The following is a 19,558-nucleotide window of genomic DNA, read 5'->3' on the forward strand; positions in this document are numbered from 1 at the left end:
AGGGACTTTTAAAAATAAAATCAGACTCAGAGAGTCTTTAATTCTCACTTTAATCTTCCTTCTTGACAGCAAGCGGAAGGCGGGCGAAGTGCCTCAGGGCAGCGACACACAGACCATTGGGAGCTGGTGTGCTGTGACTGTGAGGACTGTGCTGGCACTCTCTCCTGGGCACCGTTGCTTCCTCCCAGGGGATGGTCTGGGTGGGTGAGCATTCCAGGAAGTCTTTCCCACTGTCCCTATCGCTGTCCTGGGTTCCCTCCCCCAAACCCTTGTTATGCTTCATAACTGTATAGAAATGTCTAAGTTTCCATCATATCCAACCCACAGCTCTGAGGGGGACATTTCACACACCCTGAATTAATATCAAGCTAGCATTGGGCAAGTTGTTCTAAATGGTCTAAACTCAGCAAAAGAATAGCCGCCCGGCATCCATAATCATTTACTTTCAGCAGCTTGAATGCAAATGTCATTAAATCTTTACAGTGGTTGCAGTGAATGCCATTCATTTTCATCTGTAGTTTCAAAGATTTACACAGGGGAGTTTTTCAATTTGATATGAACGATAAATCTTATACATCCTGTGGGACCTACTGGCCTATAAAAACTGATTGAAGCAGTTTCCACAAGGGCTTAGCCTGCTTGAAATAACTTGAGAACAAAGCTTCATTCTTCCTACGGGGAAGGAAACGGGAATAGGAGAATAGGAAGAGGGGGCCAGCCAAGAGCCAGTCAACCAGACTCAGTGGAAGTGCTTGGGCAGAAGCTATACTTATGCAAAATTCAACAAACTGTACACAAGTTAAGTGCAAGTCTGTGCAAATGTGGATCCCACCTTCAGGCAAAGGAGGTAAGATTTATAGTAAATACTTGAATCTGAGTTGCAACTAACAGGGCCATCTATCATGAAATACCTAAAATTTAGACCTTTATCTCCTTTGTGCAAAAACCATGCTAAGTGCTGATATCCACTATAAAAAGAATGCTCACAGCAACGGAGGGCACAAAGAAAGTGAGGCTTGGAAAAGCTAAGTCATTTGCCCAAGGTCTCTTAGCTAATGGGTCTTCAACACCAGACCCAACTTCAAACAAGTGTTGCTGTATAACATACAGGACACTGCTTAAGACTGAATTTCGGATAAACAACAAATAATTGTACTAAAAAGTATGTCCCAAATATTGCTATTTTTATTTGCTAAATTTGGCAACACTTCTGCAAATCTCATCCTTTGAAGCTATTTGTATGGAATTCTGGTTAGGAGTGAAATGGTCTATTGCCTATATGTGATATTGTGATTTATAGTAAGAAATATGTCTTTGGTCTTGTCCTGTTTCTGGCCCAGGGCTCCTAAAACCCTTGGAATTTCCTAAGGTAAGATCCGAGGAGGTGTCTTTTGTTATGTTATTGAGGTGACTTGGGGGAGGCTCCTAAAGAAGGTGGCTGGTGCCAGAGGAACCTATTCTCTCTCCATCAGAGTTGGAACTTTCACTCCCTCCCCGTCACCCCATCTAGGGAGGGAGAGGGGCTGGCGATTGAGTTCAATCAATGATTAATCAATTATACCCATGTAATTAAGCCACCATAAACCCCCAAAAGGACTGGGTTCAGACAGCTTCCATGTTGGTGAACACCTGGAGATTCGGGGGAGTGGTGTCCAAAGAGATCATGGAAGCCCCGTGCCCTTTCCCCAGACTGTCCCCTCTGCATTTCTTCCACCTGGATGTTCCTGAGTTATCTCCTTTATAATAAACTGACGATCTAGTAAGTAGAATGCTTCTCTAAGTTCTGTGACCCACTTGAGCAAGTTAATTGAACCTGAGGAGGGGCCCTCTGGAACCTCCCATCTGTAGCCGGTGGGTCAGAAGCACCAGTGACAGTCTAGACCTGTGACTGATGTCTGAAGTGGGGGAAGGGGCAGTCTTATAGGACCGAGCCCTTAACCTCTGGGATCTGACGCCATCTCCATGTCGGTAGTGTCAGAATTGAATTGAACTGTAGGACACCCAGCTGGTGTCTGAGAATTGCTTGGTGGTGCGGGAAAAACATCTGCAGGGTGGAATTTGGCGTGGAAGTAGGCCATAGTAAAATAGGTGCTCCAGCCCTATTTTGGATGAATCGTGGTAGCTGCAAGAGGCATAAGACTTAGACAAAATTGTCATGTAGATGATATTTGTTTTGAATATTTGTTCTGTTAAACACAAGGCAAGAGGCCCCAAATGGAATTACTTCTGCTGAGCTTCACATCACCAAACCCAGGCTTAACTTTACTACAGTTTCAGCCTCTCCCAGGAATGGAGTCTTAAACCCATCCATCAGGATCACCTGGTCAGCACTAGTGAGGTCATCTGCCTGATAGACCTTTGCAGCCCCTACGGGAAAGTGACCTGACACAAGCACCCCACTGTTGGCTGGTATAACTTCCTTGTTCCCACTCCCTTGGGCCTATAAGTCTTTCATTTTGTACAGCACCTTGGAGCCGCTTTCTATCTGCTTAGATGGGATGCTGCCTGATTCAAGAATCATTGAAGAAAACCACTAAGATCTTTAAAATTTACTAAGTTGAATTTTGTTTTTTAACAGCTCTCAGTGTGGTAAGCCTCACAATGTTTAAACCATTCCCCTCAACACCATCAGCAAAATCATTTGAGCATCTGTCCCCCAAATACACATATTTATTTATGATTGATACGTTAATACTCTCATATTAATATATCTTGTACATTTTAAAGCACAAAATAAAAATGTTAAAGATGAGATATAAAAATATAAGAAGACGTACCACCTCTTTCTTTCTATACCCAATAGACTGTCCTGAGCACCCACTTTGGACACTGCTGGACACTCTGGCCCCATCCTTGTCCTGGGCAAGACTCATAATAACTAAGATTTAGTGAACATCTATGTGTGGTTTTCTCACTTGGTCCTTGTACCAGTTCACGAGCCCCCTATTTGCCTTTGGTGAATACTGGGGTGAGGGGCTACTTCAGAGTCTCAGTGACTCACCGAGTCCCACCCTAACCAGCAGAGCTGAGACCTGCAGAGCTGTGCTCTCTCAGCCGGGCTGCCTGTGAGGGAGTTGAGGTGGGAGGGGAGGCAGCTGTACCAGATGCTGGAAGCTGGGGTGATGCTCCCCCCATTTTACCGAAGAAACTGTGGGTAACATTTACCTGTTGTAACACAGTTAATATGCTTGTTTTGGAATCTGAGACTTGATCCCAGAATCTGTGCTTTTTCCTGCTTTGCTATGTATTCTAAGATACCTCTGAACCTGAACCCAAGTATGAATAAAGGTTGGTATTCCCTCCTTAAAAAATAAATAAATAAATAAAAAGGACACTGGAACTAACCAAGCAAACTTAAACCCAGAGAACCACTAGAGTTTTATCCAATACATTTTTGTAAAATCCAAGTTTTCTTTAACTCTTTTTTTAACTCTAGGTACACCTGGCTGAAGTGTTTTACTTTTAGAATGTGGTCTAACAATGAAAACCTCTTCAAAACATTCTTGAGTGGCAGGATACTTTATTAACACGCACTTGTGCCCAGGGAGGTTTCTGTATCAGGAGCACAGGTCTCCTCAGGACCCTTCCCTTCGGTTAGACACACTGAAGAGTGGTAACAAGTGTCTGGGGAGAGGAGGAGAGGATGCTTGTGCCTGGAAAGGGGCAGAAAGAGAATCCTGTGACTCCTGGGGGGCACGGGTGAGGGTGAGGGCTGGGGAGTTTTTTTATTTGTTTGTTTTGGGTTTTTTTTTTGCAGTACGTGGGCCTCTCACTGTTGTGGCCTGTCCCATTGCGGAGCACAGGCTCCGGACGCGCAGGCTCAGTGGCCATGGCTCACGGGCCCAGCCGCTCCGCAGCATGTGGGATCTTCCCAGACCGGGGCACAAACCCGAGTCCCCTGCATCGGCAGGCGGACTCTCAACCACTGAGGCACCAGGGAAGCTCAGGGCTGGGGAGTTTTAAGCAGGGGAAAAGGGGCGGGAATTAAGGGGAGGCCGTCCTGGTTATGAAGTGGCGCAATGAAGCTGTTGGCCAGGGTTTTTCAGGCTTTGCTATCTTACCTCCCGCTTGCTAACCTTGTCTTCAGGACCCTGAGGCACATGGCTTTACTCTTCCAACTACAGAGAGCTCTTTTGCTTTCCTACATTTCTAAGCTTAAACAATTTTCTGTTTCTCAAGGTCCCATCAGTTCTGGATAGTGGGTGATGAAATGATAGTGAATTCAGATATTAAGCGTATATATAACAGAATTTATGATTAAACAAAGAAAATATAGCCCCATCTTTATGGGTGGAGATGGGGGAGGGTATTCAGGCATTCAGAGAGAAGACCCCACCCCCTACTTCTGTGCTGTCATTCTTCCAGAAGTGCAGAGTCCAGCCCCCAGCCTGGGGCACAGAAGCAGCACAGGGCCTGGGGTGGGACGCAGTCTGGGGAAAGTTCCAGCAGACAGAGAGCTAATCCAATCAGGGGTCCCCCAGCATCTACAAACTCCATGCCAGGCGTGGTTCCAAGTACTTTAAATGTTAGTACACACTTAATCCTTATTTTCTATCAGGCAGGTCCTCATTTAACCTCTGTTTTACAGATGAAGAAACTGAGGCACAGAGAGATTAAGTAACTCACCAAGGCCACCCTGGAGGAAGGGGCAGGCAGAGTCGGCCTCTCACCAGAGTCGGGGCCCTGGGGCAGCTCTTCAAGGCTGCGCTCATGCTGGCCACGTGCTGAAGGACAGATGTGAGGGCAAGACTTCATTAACTTCTCCTGTCATGACCTTTCTGGATCCTTGGCCCAAAGTTAGCAGACAGGGAGCCCTGAGCATAGCTGAGTTCCAGTAGGATGGGGGTTTGCAGCTAGCTTTTAATGTGATTTTAACAAAAGAATGAAATGGCTCTCTCTTTGAGCATGTTGATGGATTCTGAGGCTTGCTACAGTCAGGAATAACTTATTTTGTCTTTTTCCTGCCCTTAAGAGAAGGCAAAGACTGCTCCACCAGCAGCATAGACAGGCCCAGTGAGGTTGTAAAGGGAGGGAAATGAGTGCTTCAAGTTCTTGGCCTGGTCTTCGTGATTAAGAGGCTTAAGAGGTCTTAATAATCATAACGATTCCGTCTGGGTGGGAATGAGGCAGGAAAGCCAATCTACACATTACTGTTGTGAACCGACAGGTTGTTACCGTCACAGATTTCTAAACGTCATTTTTGTTCAGGAGTCACAGGGGCCTGCTCCCAGCCTGGATCACCTGCTTTGATTTGCTGTCCAAACAGCAGGATCCTTCATGTCTACAGCAAGATACAGTCCCTGCACATTTGCTCATTCACAGAATCGTCCCAGAGTCAAACTGCCTCCCCTGCTTCCTGCAAGAAATAGCTTCTGATTCACCGACTGGTCCAGCATGCAGGGCCCTTTCCTGCATCTCTGTGTCTCTTAGTAACGCCTCCCAAAGCGGCCCTGTTCAGTTGCCATCATCACCTGCCACCTGGGAAAGGAAACCGGCCAGTTCCGGTGCGGAGCCACCACTCTCTAATGCACAGACATGGGACTCTGTGTCCAGATTTTCTGGTCTTGGTTTCAAATTCTCCAGTGTTGCATTAAATTATGCTTATTTTTAAATCCTGGAATGTGTGCTTCTCTCATGATATTTTATTCTTTTCAGTAAATGTAGTTGACTAATTTAAATTTATTTTTTATACTTTCGAATAAAAGATATAAACTAACAAGCCAGAAACCTTAAATATTTTCAGTTTGAAAAGCATTCACTCTCTAAATATGTGACCACATAGTTGTTACGTTCCTTCATAATGAATCATGAAATTCACACATGAACTCAGGAGAAACCACAAACTCAAACCCTCTCTACATTCTATCAATCCAAGCTTTCCCCCCTTCATTCAGATGGCCCATCTCCATTAAGGATCTTCTCCTGACTAAATCACCCCACTGCAGGCCTACACTGATTATTACATAAAGTAGTAGACCTTTATCTTTATTCTGCTGTTTCTTGTATATATATGTCTAAAAATGCCTCTTTGCATATATGTTTGTCTACCACAAACGTTAAGCTTATAGAAAGCAGAAAAAGAATTTTCTGCCTCTGTTTTGTGCTTTATAAAGGACCTACAGAAACATTTAATAATGCTTGAAGTAACTTACAGGTAGTCAACAGTGTAATTCCTGCCATTACTTCTAACTGGATTTATGTGATGCTTTTTTCTCAAAGGGCTCCAGAAGCTGCGAACAACAAGACGACACAATAAACAAAGGCAGCCAGTCCTCAGTGGCTCACAAAACAGCATAAAGGTGGTAGGAGAGCAGTTTGCAGAGAACTATAAGGAAAAGCTCATTTAGTAAAACAGATCGAGGATGAGAAGGGAAAGAATTTTGCCATGAGCTTTCTAAAATGGCACGAAAAGTAGACTGATTTATTTAAATAAGAAAAAAGTTATTTCACAGGTTGTTTAAAGCATGGAGTAAAGCTGGTTCATTAGGAGAATAGTTACCGCTATTGGGGGTCATTATTCATAAAGATTATTCACAAAGCAGATCCAGAAAACTAGGTCACCAAGCTCAGCCAGAAATACCACTGTTAATTCTTTGGCTACGGGGCCACCCAGGAACTCCTTAAATATTAGTCTAAGCCACAAGAGAAATACATTTTCATAGAAGCACCACTAGACTAAATTTATGACCCCAAAGATAGTTCAAAATTTTATTCTACTTTGGATGGACTCCAAGAGTGCCAACCACCCCTTGCTTGCCAAGTTCCTGGCATGGATGGCCTCACAGTTCACTGCCTACAGATGTGAACCGGAGGGATTAAAGCACCTGAGGGAAGAACAGAAGGAATTGGTAAAAGAGGTCACTTAGTGTGGTTTTGCCATAATCTAAAGTTGAGAAATATTTATGGAGCACCTATTATGTGCAATGCATTTTGTAATGCTCAAAAGGCGAGGGGGGGAGTTTTTCTATTTAAATCATAAATTCTATGCACTGCAATAAGTTTAACTTTTTGAGGTTACAAATATGGAAAAGATCTACTCTATTGTCTATCGTTAGAACACAGCTTCATTTGGGAAAATCTCAAATCTTTGAGTAACTGGAGTTTTCTCCCCCTTCACCTGTCTGTGTCCGCAGGACCTCATCAAACCTCTATATTTCAGAACTAAAGGACTCTGAAGAAAATTAGAGCCCCCAGTGTTCAGAGGGAGTTAAGCTGTGTGCCTCAAGGTTTCTTTGACAAGATTAGGAAATGAGAGGCAGATTCAAACATGTAATCTGCAGAGTAACTGTAGGGGGGTCACTTCATAAACATACCCACCCTTCCCTTAATTTCTGTGTTTCTCTCCTGCTTAAAAACTCTCCAAAGGCTCCCCAATAATAAATTTAAAAATTTATTATTTTACTTAGAATAAATTTCAAAATGCTTACTGAAAACTAAGAGGCCCTGTGTGATCTGGCCCTGCCTATAGCTCTGAGTAAGCTTCACAGTAACTTATGCTCCCCAGTGACCCTGCAGGTACAGGGGACTCTTCTGCTAACCCTGCCTAGAACCTTCCCTCCCTGATCTTCTCGTGGCTGCCTCCTGTCTGTCACTCAAGGCTTAACTCTGAGGTCACCTTCTGTCATCACACAAACTAAACCATTCATTCGAGCACCCTCCCCTCATCACCCCTTGTTTTATTTTCTTCCAAGCTCTTGTGGCCATGTGAAGTCCTATGCCCGTGTGTTGTTTGTTTGTTCATCATTCCCTGTAGGAGCAAGGACTTTGTCAACTCACTGCTGTACCACCCGTGCCTGGAACATTGCTCGTCACATAGCTGGTGGTCAAGAAATACTTATTGAATGAATGAATCTGGAAGTTATTTGTTCAGCAACTTTATTCATCCCTAGCATGGCCATAGTCACAGAAAGCAACAGTATCATCTCTGAACACACAAAATCAGAAGAGGGACTTCCCTGGTGGCAAAGTGGTTAAGAATCCACCTGCCAGTGCAGGGGACATGGGCTCAAGACCTGGTCCGGGAAGATGCCACAGAGCAACTAAGCCCATGCGCCACAACTACTGAGCCTGAGCTCTAGAGCCCACGAGCCACAGCTACTGAGCCCGCATGCCACAACTACTGAAGCCCACGCGCCTAGAGCTTGTGCTCCGCAACAAGAGAAGCCACCACAATGAGAAGCCCGCGCACCGCAACAGAGTAGCCCCCGCTCACTACAACTAGAGAAAGCTCCCGAGCAGCAACGAAGATCCAATGCAGTCAAAAATAAACAAATAAATTAATTTTTTAAATATCAGAGGAAAAAAAATCCTTTCTAAAACTTGTAAGATCTTCTGCTAGCTGAGCCACTCTATCCTTCCGCTGGATGAGCCCATTCAAAACTTCCACTGGTTGAGCCCACTCAAACCTTCCGCTGGATAAGCCCACTCAATCCTTCTGCTATATGAGCCACTCAGAACTTCCGCTGGATGAGCCCACTCAATCCTTCTGCTAGAGGAGCCCACTCAGTCCTTCTGCTAGATGAGCCACTCAACTTTTACTTTATGCAATTAACAAATTTGCCTTACAATTTAAACAAATCTGCTGTCTAGTTTCCTGGCCTGTGGTAGATTAAAAGAAGTATATTAGAGGTAGACACACTAATAGCAGCAAGAAGGGATAGGCCAGCATGGAGAAAACTAAAAAGTTACTAAAAGGCAAAAAGAACTGAGAAAACAGAGTATTTGGGGCATTAAGTGTAGAAGCAAACAGTCTCACAGATCTGAAGTTGCCGGCAAGCAATACTGCAGTTACGGTAATTGCTTAAGTTATCAAGAAAATTAAGTTATGTCGTATACATGTATATGTATCTAAGGAAACAGGGAAATAGTAAATGTTAAGTCCTCCTTCGAAAAGTTTTTATCCAAAATGCTATTTTTACTGTTATTTTAAAGGGCAAGCAAAATTCAGTTTTCTAAGAGAATTGATTTCTGTGGAACATGTTAGAGGACCTCTTCCTCCCTTCCTCCCTCCTTCCCTTGTTTCCTTCCTCCCTCCCTCCCTCCCTCTCTCCGTCCCTTCTCACAGAACTGTGTAGCTAACCATGTCTCTTTTACCTTGAGCAGCTAGAAAGCACACAGCTAAATGTGACTTTCAAACATACTGGCTCTGTTGGCCTTTATGTTCTTTTGGGTTCTTTTCCTGATCTTGACCTTTCTTCATCTTGACACGTATTTATGTTTTCCTAGAACTGATTCTTTATTACTATTTACCTTCACCATTATTTTTATTATTTGTGCTATAGTTGTAGGGCACTTTAAATCCTTTATGGAAAAAGATTGAGATCTCTCTGCTTGTGGCATGAGATGGATGGAGTGACCTTTTAACTGTTACTTCATCATACAATCAGATTGAGAACTCAGTCAAGAGTAACCAAGCTTCTTGCAGATAAAATGGAATTTTCAAATGACAGAACATTGTAAGTGCTTGAATAGGGTCCTGGAGCTTTTTAGCTCACGATCTGCTGGACTTGGTAATTGAAAGGTTAATACAAAATCACACATCCTGAAAATTGAAAGTTAAATTCCAAAAAGTTAAAATTGACTAAATATAATCACAGGATATGTGCACAACACAAAGGGCAGCCAAAAAAGAGCCACAGCTGCTGATTCCTTTAGAATGAAGGAGAGCGAACTTCCTCACAAAGCAGGCTGCAGCGGCCCAGCAGTGGTGACACGGTGAAGCCAGGGTTCTTTCCTTTGCCCATCTCGTGTTTTCACTGATATGGTTCAGTTCAAGGAACATGGCTTCCCCTCACTGTCCTGACTTCTCGGATTCTGTGAGTAGCCCAGGGAGTGGCTGTAAGGTTGAACAGATCACACATAGAACCCAAAGGGCTAGAGAACCCTGCTTTCACCGAAGGACTTATATTTATGTAAATCATGTAGCATTTTACAGTCTCTAAAAATCTACAAGGAAAAAAGTCTTTGAAAGAGAAAACTTACCATATTATGCCCAGTAGCAGATTCTGGAAACAAATCTATTTATAAATCATATCAGGCAATAATTTGATTCTAATACATTGCTTGTTCAGGGATGCTTTTTAAAAAAATCTCCTCAAGAGCTATAAAAACTGGCTTCCCTAAAATCAGAGAGGGCTCAGATAGGACATTTATAGAAAGCAGTGACTTTATAAATTTTAAGTGAAACTCCCTGAAAGTGTCTTTGTCATCTATTGGGTTGGCCGTCCACACCTGCCCCCTTCTCTCCATGTCCCATCAACTTCTAGGACCTGTCCCTCACACAGGTTTACATGGTTATAACCACCTTTGGGCTCTCAGTAGACCTGATAGCACCATATGAGCTGTCCCCACCACAGTAGGTTGGGTGGGCACCAACCCCCAACCTGCACTGGACCAAGAAGCCTCTTTGCAGGGGGATTGGGAAGCAGGTCTGAGGAATCCCAATCTTTAAGGAGAGGAGATATAAATCTGGGAGTTGTGGGTGACCATATTCCTCCCCCTGGAATAGGGGAAGCAGATGTGCAAAAAGAGAAAGAATAGTTCAGAGAAGAGTGCTGGGAAGGGCAGAGAGCAACAGGTGAGTTGAAAAGAGAGACCTGGGGCTTCTCTGGTGGCGCAGTGGTTAAGAATCTGCCTGCCAATGCAGGGGACAGGGGTTCGAGCCCTGGTCCAGGAAGATCCCACATGCCACGGAGCAGGTAAGCCTGTGCGCCACAACTACTGAGCCTGAGCGCTTATAGAACCCGTGCTCCACAACAAGAGAAGCCACCGCAATGAGAAGCCCGCGCACTGCAACAAAGAGTAGCCCCTGCTCGCCGCAACTAGAGAAAGTCCACGCACAGCATCGAAGACCCAACGCAGCCAAAAATTTAAAAAAACAAACAAAAAAGAGAACTGGATGCCCTGGAGCCCTCATGCCAGGTGATCCTGATGCAGCTGCACCCCCACCCTTGGTTCTACACACCCAACACTTACAGGCAAGGGTTCTCCTCATAATGAATCCCCCTCATTGGGGTTAAGTAGCCTTGAGGGTTTCTATCACACACAACCAAGAATCCTAACTAATCTACAAGTGATAGAACACTTTTGTTCAAGGGCACAAAACTTGAAAGTTAAACTGAGGCAATTGTTGGAACTGATTCCAACTGGCTGAGTGCAGACAAGCCTCTTCTTCATTCTGGGCCTTAATTCTGGAATCGATTTCCAATATTCCCTTTGCTAAGTAATTAAATCACGGGACTAAAAACACAAAACAATCCCTTTCAGCGAATGTATTTCCTTTTAATATGGGAGAATAACAAAACACAACTCCTTTTTGTATAGTTATAAAAAACTCAATTCAGTATTTTGTCCAAATCTCTCAGGGCAAACCTAATACTTAACTCATGCTACCAATATTTTGTAGAGAAATTTAACACTTGAGATTAGAAAATTGGGTATATATTGGTGTAAATTGTTTTAAAATGTATTTTGGTTCCTTTTTAACCTCTGGATCCTGGAGAGGTATCTAATTTTACCAATAAAGGAGTTTCCCAACAGTAGTGACTTCTAAATATGATGGATTTTTAGAGATTTGTCATCAAAAGCTGTAGCTTTGGTAGGGGTTTCACAAACACAGGTGCAAATGGATTGGCAAGAACTTAGAATCTTGAGCTAGTGGGAAGGAAATCACAGTCTGATCTTTTCACATTTCAGATGAGAAGTTGAGACCCAGCATGAGGAGGTCGCCCTTACTTAGCTAACTTGAACCAAAGAGGGGGCCAGACCTGGGTCCCAGCTCCCACCCCGAATCGTTTCTACAAGTCTCAGAGGCAATGTGTGAAGTGGTCCGTGTGCTCTCCGCCCTCTTCTCCCATCAAGATGTGGAGGTGAGATGGGGCCATGAGGGCAGCTCCTGCACAATGACGACAGGACGTCTGTGTGAAGGTCGAAGGAAGGGGTAAGGAGAGAAAAAGAGTAAGAGAACATTGTCATGGGAACGCCGAGGCAAACCACAAGATGAAAAAGAGTTGAAACCCATTCTGCTACCTCAGGTTTTATTTACTGAAATAATAAATCAAGACATCTGTGTCAAAACCAATGCAGTGTAAAACAGACTAAAGATAAGCTTTTGAATCTGATCAACACTGCCTTCTAAATACCAGAATCCTTTAAAAGGGATACCACTGCACATTTATCTACATCACTGTTCAAATTACTATATGGCATTTGTGCAAGCTCTCTCTTTGTTCTAGCTTCTTTTAAAACTTCTAAATTGCTCACCAAGAATGACTAATAATAATGACAGAATTATCTAGAATTTTATCTTTCTATGAGCATAACAGTTTCTAAACTCACAACAGGCCAGAAAAGTCAAATTGCCTTAAGAAATTAAGCATTTACTCCAGATGAGATCAACGACCTCCTCCTGGGGATTAGGTGTACCTGGGGGTCAGTACTGAACTTCAGAAGAGAATTTCATTCAACTCGAATCTGATCAGAGAAAGAAATATCCGGCTTTAGGGAATAGACAGCAAACGATTGTGGCCCTAAAATTTTGTGGTGGGGATTTGTGTTACTGCCCAAAGATGGCACTGACTCCTATCACTGGATGTTAACCCCCTTCCAAGTTTCATTCATTCAACTGATTGTTCAGTGCTGGTCCTATAGAGAACATCCCAGCTCCCGCTGAAATCCCATATCCCCTGAGAGATGCAAGCCCGCTGAGGGTAGCTTCCCTGCCCTGGAGCCGTTTGACAAAATAATTAATATTTAGAGACAAGCGGAGGTAGATGAAATTAAATTATTTTCATACTTTTATTTCATTAAACAGTTTCATTCCCTTTCTGGATTCGAAGATTCATACTTATCCCAGAAGGTCAGAGCTGGAAAGACCTCAGAGGTCAGACAGGGTAACCTTGCTTTGCTCAGTGAGTCGTCAGGGCGCTTAGCTAGTTGGCTGGCAGAACCAGAGCTTCATTTCACCTCCTGAATCCCAGTGACAGTGACCTTTTCTCTAAATAAAATCTCTCTATCAAAAATTGATACACTTTACAGACATATTTCAGACCCTGTTTTTATTTTAAGGCAAAACAATCCAAGACACAGAGGGTTAAAGCTATTCTCTCTGATCTGCTGTGTACAAATGGACCCCTCCTTCCCCTCAGCACCTCAGGGAATAACTGCCCCCTACCCCCGTCCCTGTGTCCCCGCCCCCAGCCTCCAGGGAGGCCCTTTCTGCCCTGCTTATTCTCACTCTGCCTTCTAAACCCTGAACACTCCTAGCAGCTGGTGATGAAAACTCAAAAAGCTAATTGTTTTTGAGATGAAAGAGGAAGAGAAGAGGAAGACCAAAATAAAGAGGTAAAAGCCTTGGGAAATTTAAAGCTACAGGTGGGGTTTGTAGAAATGGCATTTGGGGGGAATTTTTAATATTACTTACTGCTAATTTTCTTTCCTTTTTTTTTTTTTTAAGTTGCTTTCTTGGGAAGGGAAGCTGTGAAATGGCTCTTTTTTTTTCTTTTTTTCTGGCTGCTTCAGGTCTTAGCTGTGGCACGCGGGATCTTTGTTGAGGCATGCGGGATCTTTTGTTGCAGCACCCGGGCTTCTCTAGTTGTGGTGTGTGGGTTTTCTCTTCTCTAGCTGTGGCATGCATGTGGGCTCCAGGGTGCATGGGCTCTGTAGTTTGCAGCACGTGGGCTCTCTCGTTGAGGCATGCAAGCTCAGTAGTTGTGGCGCACGGGATTAGTTGCCCCGCGGCATGTGGGATCCTACCTCCCTGACCAGGGATCGAACCCACGTCCCCTGCACTGGAAGGCGGATTCTTTACCACTAGACCACCAGGGAAGTCTTTCTAATGTCATTTACACACCCAAAGTCATTGTAATTTCAAAACATAAAATATGTAAGATAGGAAGACAGTCAAAAAAATGGAAAATTCCCAAAATGATTGTAGAGAAAGCTATTTTCCCCTCTCGTTTGACTTGTGTCTGTTTTCTGTGTCTTTGTATCTTTAGCCCCAAACTCAAGTCACATATCAGCAAGGCCAGGTCACTAGACCTGATAGTCCTGAAGCCCCTTCTCCCATGTCCCAGGAGTGCTTACAGGACCCCAGTCCCGGGGCTGGTGGGCTGCCTTCTGAGGAAGCCTCGCCCTCTAGGAAGGCAGTGAGAGCAGAGTTCCAGCCTCTGCATGGACCACAGGAGCTCTGTCCAAGCTGCTGCATCCTGGCCTCAGGACGTAGCAAGTCACTGACCGTCCTCAAGCATCTGTGTCCTCATCCACAAAGTGGGCACAATGATAATGTATAACCTCACAGAGTTGTGAGGTTCTGATAAGAAGGAATCATGCTTTGGAAGCTCTCTGTAGGGCACAGAGAGCTGTAGTTTTCACTAAAGCCTAGTCATGGTTTGGATGAAGAACTAAGTGATTGCTGTACCCGCTCCTTGTGATACTTGGATACATCAGCAATGTTCTCTCTGGACCCCATTTGTTTCAACAATAAGGCAGTAAATTTAGCCATTTGGAGAAGAAAGTCTACACTTAGGATCCAGACTTTTTAGAAGTTGATACAAGGACCTCCATCCTATGATACGCATGTAGGAATAGATTTTGCTTCCACGTAATCAATATTTCACTTTAATAAATGTAGTAAATAATCACATTTGTATGAGTGTATTGAGTGAAAGGCCTCTTCACTGATAGCTCACAGAAGACATTTTTAACCAGTCTGCTGTCACTATGCGGTGACTCACACAGCTAAGTTCCAACCCATGCGAGGACAGGGCGGTGCTTGCGCACCAATCTATCAGACCCAGGGAAACAGTCATGTGCCCAGGGCTGGGCGGATGGAAACCTCTCTTTGTTGATTTCTTCCTTTCTCTAACACCCAAGGCCAGGCAGGGTTCACCTGGCTAATAACAGCCATGAGGCACCTGAGGGACTTGTAGTTCTGAAGGTGCTGATTTTCCAACTCCCTCTTTGCTGTGACAGAGACCGTCACACAGTCTGACCAGCATGGTCAAGGTTAAGTTCAGCCCTGCTTTCTCCCGACCCCAGAGCCCCCAAACTGACCCCTCTAACTCCATGCTTCCCGGTCCTACCTGCTGTCCCACTGACTTTGCTTCTCTTCTCTCCCCTAAGATAGGGCTACTGAGGGACCCTCACTGGCCCCGTGGCGACTGCCAGGCAGGTGGCGTCCTCAGGGCTTTCTGATGGGAAAACTGAGAGCTCTGGTGGTTTGCTCAAGGTTAGGAGTTGAACCTGGGGTTTCCAGGATTTTAGCCAGGAATCTTGCCGTCCTTGCTTTAGATGGGGCAGATGTCTGGGGATCCATTAGCAAAAGTGGCTAAATGGGGCAGACAGGCAGAAATCTACCCACTTGGAACAAGTCCCACAGTGCCTCTCCCTAGAGGACTGGCAACAGCTCTGAGGTTTTCTTATACCTGGAAGCCGGAGGAGAAAGGAGGGGAGATGGAGTTTTCAAGTCATCAGAGCAGCATTAAAGTACACAAACAACTACCGTGTGACCCCACCTTCAGAGACTGGGTTCTGACGCACGGATATGTCATTCCTCTTAAATCCCTGTAGGAAACGCAAGATACAAGGACTAGGATGGAATGTAAACCATTTCTTAAGGAAGCATGCTAGCATTTCTCTTCTTCCAAGAGTTTCCCTCCAAAGAGAACTTGAGCTCATCTTTTCTCCCTGATTCTCTACTGTGGCTGTAAGGGCTGCCCGTTACGGGGAAAGGGGCAGGAAGGAGGGTGCAGAGGCACGCAGGAGGGAGGCACAGGCTCCAGATGATGCAGCATCACGTCCACACCTCTGGGAGGCCCCTCTCCCGATGCTGTGAATTTCATCCATTTCTCTGGTGACTTCCCCAAGCGTCCCTCCATGTGGACCTTCCACACAGTCCAGCAAGAGGCCCCTCCTCCATCTCATCCCACCAACCCCTCCCTCACCCTCATTGCCTGTATATGGACAAAGTATAGCAAGATGTCCGTGCTATCGGGAAAGAGAAAACAAAAGCATAATTTTTAATTTTGTCCACCCATTTTGGGATCAGTACATCTGAGCTGGGTGGAGAGGGGAGGCTGGGCTCAAGCACCAGCCCAGAGAGGAGGCTGAGTGGAGATGCAGAGAATAAAATGCGAAGAGCAAACAGTAGGCTTGACCATGACTGGAGCTGAGAGAGACGCTGGAAACCACCCAGTGCTACCCTTTCCCTTCTGGTGGGAAGGGAAGCAGGGCCTGGAGGCTGATACCAGGAAGAAAAACATGGACCTGCCGGCAGGGGTGGAAGGTGGTCCACTGGGTACAGATGGGGCTGAGTTCCAAGACTGCACTCCAGTTCTGGAAACCTCCACAAAACCCACCGAAGGCTCCCCAAGTCCCCCTCGCCCATTCCGGAGAACAGGTTTTGCTTCTGCCCTTTCCTTTTTGGGAGCAAGAGGAGGATTTTTGCCTACTCACTTCCCAATTCCTTCATCTGGAGTTGGGGATAGGAGCCTTTGTTTTTCGGGTGGCTATGCAGCTTAACACCCAGCATAAGGGCTGGCACAGCACAGGGCTCAACAAGTGTCCGTGCACCGCCACCAACCTCCCTCTCCGCTTTCCCATAAAGGACGCTAGTCTTTGGCAGAAATCTTGGGAAGGAACGATACATTCTCTCCTTCCGCAGGATAAGCCGCTCGTGCAGGGAAGGTGGCGGAGCACAGAGGAAGGAGCCAGGCCCACAGCGGACAGGAGACCCCAGCGTGAGGAACTGGGCGCCCTGCGGGCACATCGGCCCCCTCTCTCCACTCTCGCTTCTCTGGGGAGAGCTCGGGTCTCAGGGATTCAGCCACGCGCACTTTCTTACCTTGAGAGGCAGGGCGGCAGGCGGGGCCGGGCAGCTCCTGCTGGTCTGGAGGAGCGCACGATGCCTGCCGAGCCTGGCGCTCCTGGGCCGCGTGGACGTGCCTGAGCCCTCAGCGCTCCGCGGGCGCCCCGGGCAGGGGGCCGGCGCCTCGCCACTTCCCCCGGACCGGGGGCTTTCAGCCGCGGCGGCGGCAGCCAGGGGCTGGGGAAGGGAGCCTCCCACGGCGTCCTGAGCCTGCGGGTCCGTGCCCCACACGTGCAGCGGAGCAGGACCGCCCGGCCAGGGCTTCCAGCCCGCGGAGGGACTGCGACCACCGTCGCCCATGCCGCGAGCCGGGCTAGGGGGTCTGCATGGCCGGGGCTGCCGCCGTCCACGGGTCCCGGAGGCAGGGGATCTGCGAGCGCGCCCCCTCCTCGCATCCACGTCCCGGGTTTTCTTCTCTCCCTCTTTCCCCTCGTCGGGAGCAGAGCAACTGGGAGCAGCTGGTGCCTCTGTCCCACGGCCCTGCCTCTGCGGGGGAGGGGCAGCCGGGCCCCGCGGGAGCCCGAGGGCCCGGCCTGCTGAGAAGCCTGTCCCGGGACCCGAGAGAGAGCGTCCCTCCTCCGGGCCCCCTGCGGCCGCAGTCCGGGCGGGAGCCAGGGCGGGGCGGGCGCGCGCCGGGGTGGGCCGCAGCTGCACGGAGAGGAAGGAAGTTTTCATCTGCTGCTGCTCAGCCATGTCCTCCAGGGGCTCGGCTGGTCCAGCCGGGTCGACTTTCAGACCTCGGTGCCCAGGGATGCGAAGGCCGGCAGCTGTGGGCAGGCGTGACCTGGCCCCATGGCTCCACGACGGCCTGAGGAAGCAAATGATACACCTTCAGCCCAGGGGGAATCTTCCCCCTGGAGTGGGGAAGGAGTGGGGATGGAGGTGACCCAGCCGCGGGTCAGGACTGTGCGTGAACAGACAGGCTGGGGGAGCGAGGCCGGGAGGGGACAGTTGGGACTCGGCTGCCCTCTCCCTGGTGTGTCTGACGGCTTTCCTTCTGTTATCCGGCCCCCTCCCCATGTTTGAACTGAAGACACTAAAGTTACTAGTTTCCATGCTTATCCTAAACTCCATATTAGCGACACCTGTTGTTTGGTGTCTGACACTGAGACGGATGCATGTAAAGATGAGCCCCCAGGACACTTCAAAGCTCACTTTCAATCTACCTTTCTCGCATCAGTGACACACAGTTGTAGACAACTTTAATGTTTTAATGAATTTCCACTTGAAATCATGTGGTTATTCAGGAATTCCCCAGGGGGTAGTCCCATAGTCCCACAGCAAAATACTAGGCATCACATACACACACACACACACACACACACACACACACACACAAATAGATAAGTAGAAATAAAGAGATAAAGATGAAAAAGAGAAAATAAGAAAGAGAGAAAGATGAAATAAGAAAATCTATCCAGGTGACAAATCAAGCAGGAGGTTTTTTGTTAAATTATTTTAAGAAATACTTCAGTTTTCTTAAACTGTGAGAACAATAGGAAATCACCTGAAAATTCATCCAGTAATTCACATTTAGTGGGCTACTACAGGCTCAATATCCCTCACAATGGAAAAGAGCCCTTTGAGTCCTGCTGACCTTGATCCTGGGGAGAGCATAGCAGTGAGTGGAAAAGGTCTTTTCTTTATCAATTTGAGCTTGACTGGGAGGGAACCAGGAAATGATCCTCTGAGACAAACTGGCACGTGGCCTGGAGAGCTGGCAGCAAACTAGCGTGAGCCACAGCCTCCCAACTCCTGACCATGACCTCCCACGGGCAGTGTACCTTCAGTGGCCGAGGGCACCGGCCCTGGCTGACCACCACTGGCCGGGGTGGCTCCTTGGAAATTCTCAGCCTGGGTAGATGGGGCCCTGTGTTTGTTTTCCTTCTTAAACATCTTCACACAGCTTTTCCACCCAAGTTTATGGAGGCTTCTCCTTGTTTCCAGACAGCTGACAAATGACTCAGTCTACATGTGTCCAGAGCTGTCTGGGCCAGGCTTTGGACGCTGTAGCCCTTTTATAACAAACACCATGACAGAGAAAATTGCAGCAAAACATATGTCTAAGTCTCAGACTTATCCATTGAAATGATGACATATTGATCTGATTATATTTATTTTAAACAAAAATCCCATGTGAGTGATGTCTAGGCCTCTTTATGTAACTCACTCTCCTATAAAAGAACTTACTTGGACATTGTAACCACGCAACAAGTATTGTACTAGTTGGTTAACCGATTAACTCTGAATAAGGCCAGGGGGGAGCTCTGTCTTCCTGCAGAACAGGAATTTGGGGAGAAGTACCGTTGTCTTGTCTTAGCTTCCAGGGGTTCGAGCATCACACTAGGTGCTCTGCATTTCTGTTATTCACAGTTCAACCCCATCTTGAGAGGCAGGGGGCAGTGTTTCCACTGCACAGGTGAGGAAGGTGGAGCTCGGGGAGGGGAAATGATTGCCGTTTTACCACAACTGCCCCAGATGGGCAGGGGCTTAAGGAACCATCAGAAGAGAAGTTTCGCTTCAACTCCAACCTGCAAATAAAACAATGTACCAGGGGCTTCCCTGGTGGCGCAGTGGTTGAGAGTCCGCCTGCCAATGCAGGGTACACGGGTTCGTGCCCTGGTCCGGGAAGATCCCACATGCCGCGGAGCGGCTGGTCTCGTGAGCCATGGCCACTGAGCCTGCGCGTCCAGA

The 19,558-nt window shown here is 46.7% G+C and overlaps 1 protein-coding gene across 1 annotated transcript in view; it reads right to left on the reverse strand.

Annotated features, from left to right (window-relative positions):
* PSD3 (pleckstrin and Sec7 domain containing 3) overlaps nt 1-16,879 on the reverse strand; it is a 566,767-nt gene extending 549,888 nt beyond the window's left edge. The window contains exon 1 of the mRNA XM_065900035.1: nt 16,841-16,879. The gene's annotated coding sequence lies outside the window, so the exon portion shown is untranslated. The remainder of the gene's footprint in view (nt 1-16,840) is intronic.
* Between the last annotated feature and the right edge of the window lie 2,679 nt (nt 16,880-19,558).

Source organism: Phocoena phocoena, chromosome 21 (assembly GCF_963924675.1).
Source record: "Phocoena phocoena chromosome 21, mPhoPho1.1, whole genome shotgun sequence".
Lineage (NCBI taxonomy): Eukaryota > Metazoa > Chordata > Mammalia > Artiodactyla > Phocoenidae > Phocoena > Phocoena phocoena.